Here is a 3849-nt window from a genome sequence, read left to right as displayed (position 1 = left end):
GCCGTCCATAATTTAGTAGTGATGAACTACAGGGAAGGCATCACCATCCACCGCCAACTCTTGGGCTACTCTTTTGTCAACGAATAGTGGGACTGACCGTCACACTATAACGCCTCCAGCTGAAAGGGCAAGCATTCTCGGTTACGGGGATTCGAACCAGCGACCCTCAGATTGCGAGTCAAGCGCCTTTGAGGCCAGATTCTGTATGTTCTTAGCCGTGCCGGCGGCAGCATGTGCGCAATGATTTGGGGAAAGGTAATTAAAATCAATTAAGTCGCATACCATGCTATTAAACGTCACTGCTCATTAATTAATAAATCAAATGTCAGCTCATTATTATGAAATTTTCAGAGATTTCTTTTTAATTACCAGTATTATTACTAATACATTACAATTCTTTATGTATAAGTTACTTATTAGTATTGTCTTTTAGCTTTAATTGTATTGTATTTGTACTGTTCATATATCTTTTTAATATCTATCTGGTGGAAGGGCATAAGATCTGAACTGTATTTTTTGCATGTATAAAAAATACGACCGCTGGGGGGTGGACTGGCTTTATTAGAAGGGATGATAAATATCACAACATGAAAAGTAAGACGAAGTCCCTATCGATAAAACGAGTCTCTTACAAAAACAATTTAAATCTGTCATTATTTACTACAGTGTGGTGTAAATTTAGCACTTGTTAAATGCTGAAACTCTGAAAAAGAAAAGTGAAATGAATATAATTTTAACAATTCAATTAAGGCCTACGATACTTGTTTGTTTGTTTTGAATTTCGCGCAAAGCTACACCAGGGTCATCTGCGCTAGCCGTCCCTAATTTAGCAGCGTAAGACATGAAGGAAGGCAGATAGTCATCACCACCCACCGCCAACTCTTGGGCTACTCTTTTACGAACGAATAGTGGGATTGACCGTCACAATATAACGCCCCAATCAGCTGAAAGGGTGAGCATGTTTGGTGAAACGGGGCTTCGAACCCGCGACCCTCAATTGCGAGACAAGCGCCCTAACCAACTGGCCATGCTGGGCCGCCAACGATACTGGTAAAATAAAATGACATTTGACCTAGAAACTCAGCACAGCAAATAACCTGCGAAAGTTTGATATGAAATCCGCGGTACAATATGTCTACTAAAATACAACAGACGCTGATGAACGACGTACAATAAATAACACGTACTGTTTGAAACTTAAAACACCTGTCCTTACACGATGTAGCCCCCCAGTGTCACAGCTAGAAACCGGTTTTCGATACCCGTGGTGGGCAGAGCACAGATAGCCCATTGAGTAGCTTTGTGCTTAACTTCAAACAAACAAAATACACGATATGAAATACACGTGCATAGCAAATTTAATAACAAATATTAGCTAAAATGAAGTGAGTAATTTCTGTTCATTAATTAAGGTCAGGAATACACGATTACTTTTATATTTTCAAGTCGTGTTTTTGATCAGTTAACTCGGGTTACCTCAGGTGAAATCAGGTCCACAGTTAAACACTTACTGTGCTAGAGGTCACGAAACGTTATGCCATCGTCAAGTATTTACTGCTCAGTATTGTTCGATAAATCAATTACTTTTAAGCTACTTATGTCCACGTTTACACGCAAATATCCATCATACTGAAAGAGAACTATTAGGTTTTGTCAAATACTTAGTCTAATTCGAACTGAGTAACTAATCGATTATTATATAGTTACGAAATGTTCCGCTAGGTGTCTCTTAGCAAAACATTCCTTGGTGTGCGTTTAACCGTCGGTTAGTAGATGCCCCCCCTCACATTTTATTTTCTGCGAGTTATAGTACACACACGGCATTCACAATATTCAAATCAGATTTTGGCCCCACCCCTTCTCCCCAACATGCATTTTGGTCCCAAACCTTAGCCGTGGGGTAGATAGACAGACTATCATGTTTAACTTCTATGGTCACTTCTGAACCTCCTAGAAATTTATGCATTTAGAATTTGTTTCCCCTAAATACATTTTCAGTCTGTATGCTTTAACGAATCAAATCCGTTTTAAATTTAACAATTTCCCGAAACATCTAATCCAATTTAAATTAAAACAAGAAAATAACTCCTGCTGCTTTATTACAAAGCACTGTCATTCGTTGGTAAGTTTTAATAATAACTAATATATTAACAGTTTGCGAGTGCAACTGTGTAATTACCAAAGTTATAGATAGACAGATTCGTCTAAGATTAATTAACTCTTTCCAAGGACACTTTATTAATAAATAAAGTTTAATAAACTACTCCTGACTGTCAAATAATGTGAAGCCATTTCGATATTTTGAAAATGATCCAAAATATCATCACAATATTTACCTTACACAATAACCGCGTCACACAAAGTAGATAACTAATATTACTGGCGAACTTATAAAGTCTATTGTGAATTATTAAGGCAATCAGTAATAAAATACGTGTTTTCACGAGGTTAGAACCATTTTAAAGGAAGCCCTCCATCGTGTTTGTTGGCATTCAACGTTACGCCTAAAAGGAAAAACGTTTGAAATGAAAGCAAGTAATACGTATAATTAAACTCGTGAATGGGAGCAGCTCCGATCTTCCAGCTTGGCGACACACACACACATAAATATATATATATATACGAAATCCGGGTATCGTATGAGACACTAAATGGTAAATGTTTCCAATAATCAACTTCATAATATTACAGATACCATAAATGTTTCAGACTCTTTAATAAGTTTTTCAATCCAATTACGTGGGCTGTATATCTCGGTTTCGAACGAACAACGGCTTCGGGAAACTAATTCGTACAAATAATTATGGCCAGTAGATCGGAAGACTGAGAACCCTTGCAAGGCCATTTTGTATATACGCAAACTTCGAACTGACAATGCATATTAGATATACAAGTATACAAAGTTTCTTTATTCACAAAATAATAGTAAATCAGTAAACAACCTAAAATACACAATAATAACAGTGAGAGATACAACAATTTTAAACAAAAATGTAAAAATCACTCACTACAAATTAGCCAGGGAAGCCAATTTCTGTACATAGTTAAACTAACTATTATACATTCAGTCAAATAACCGAGTCGAAGTCATAAAATAATGTATCTTTGATTAAAGGTCAAAGTGACAGGTCCTGAAGAAAGCTTCAAGTTCAAACTTGGCATAATGACCAGTCATATATTTTACTGTTACAATATATGGACTAGTCATACTTCGTTAAACGTAAAGCTGCATACCCAGTTTTCAGAATAAGAAGTCTTCAGATTTAACAATGATTCACTGGGGTAGGGGCATAAGGATAAGATAACGAGTGTTACGTTCATGATGTTAGAAAAACACGTAGGTTCAAGAAGTCTTGATAGATATTAATAAAATAGGGTTTTCAGTCATAATGTGTGTTACGATATGCCCGTGCGGAGCTTTAAAAACAAGTTTTATAACAGCTTAAATTGATCAGATAACATCAAAACGCAGTCATATTTCCGTCAGTATGCTAATATTATGTAGACATCACAAGCCTGAAAGGTCACAGAACACATTGCTTGTTAACTGAAGAACAGAGGTTGAATCACGTGACCCGATGTTACATCTTGAGTTCGTCAGTTACTATTATTTAATAAATTATATTGGAAAACACTATTATAACAGCGATAATTCTTGAAATAGCAATGTTTATCAATTATATGTCCTTTTACGAGGATATTTAATCTACTTATTGTCGGACCATTTAACAGACAGAAAACAGGCCTTTAGTTTTCTAGACACGATAATAAAATACGCCATGTGTATAATACAGCCTTGTTTTTCACGTCATAACTGTTCTCTCTGCGCACCGATGTACCTGGGTCACT

This window comes from Limulus polyphemus, unplaced genomic scaffold, assembly GCF_000517525.1.
Source record: "Limulus polyphemus unplaced genomic scaffold, Limulus_polyphemus-2.1.2 Scaffold7588, whole genome shotgun sequence".
Taxonomy (NCBI): domain Eukaryota; kingdom Metazoa; phylum Arthropoda; class Merostomata; order Xiphosura; family Limulidae; genus Limulus; species Limulus polyphemus.
Note: the sequence above shows the minus strand (reverse complement) of the source record.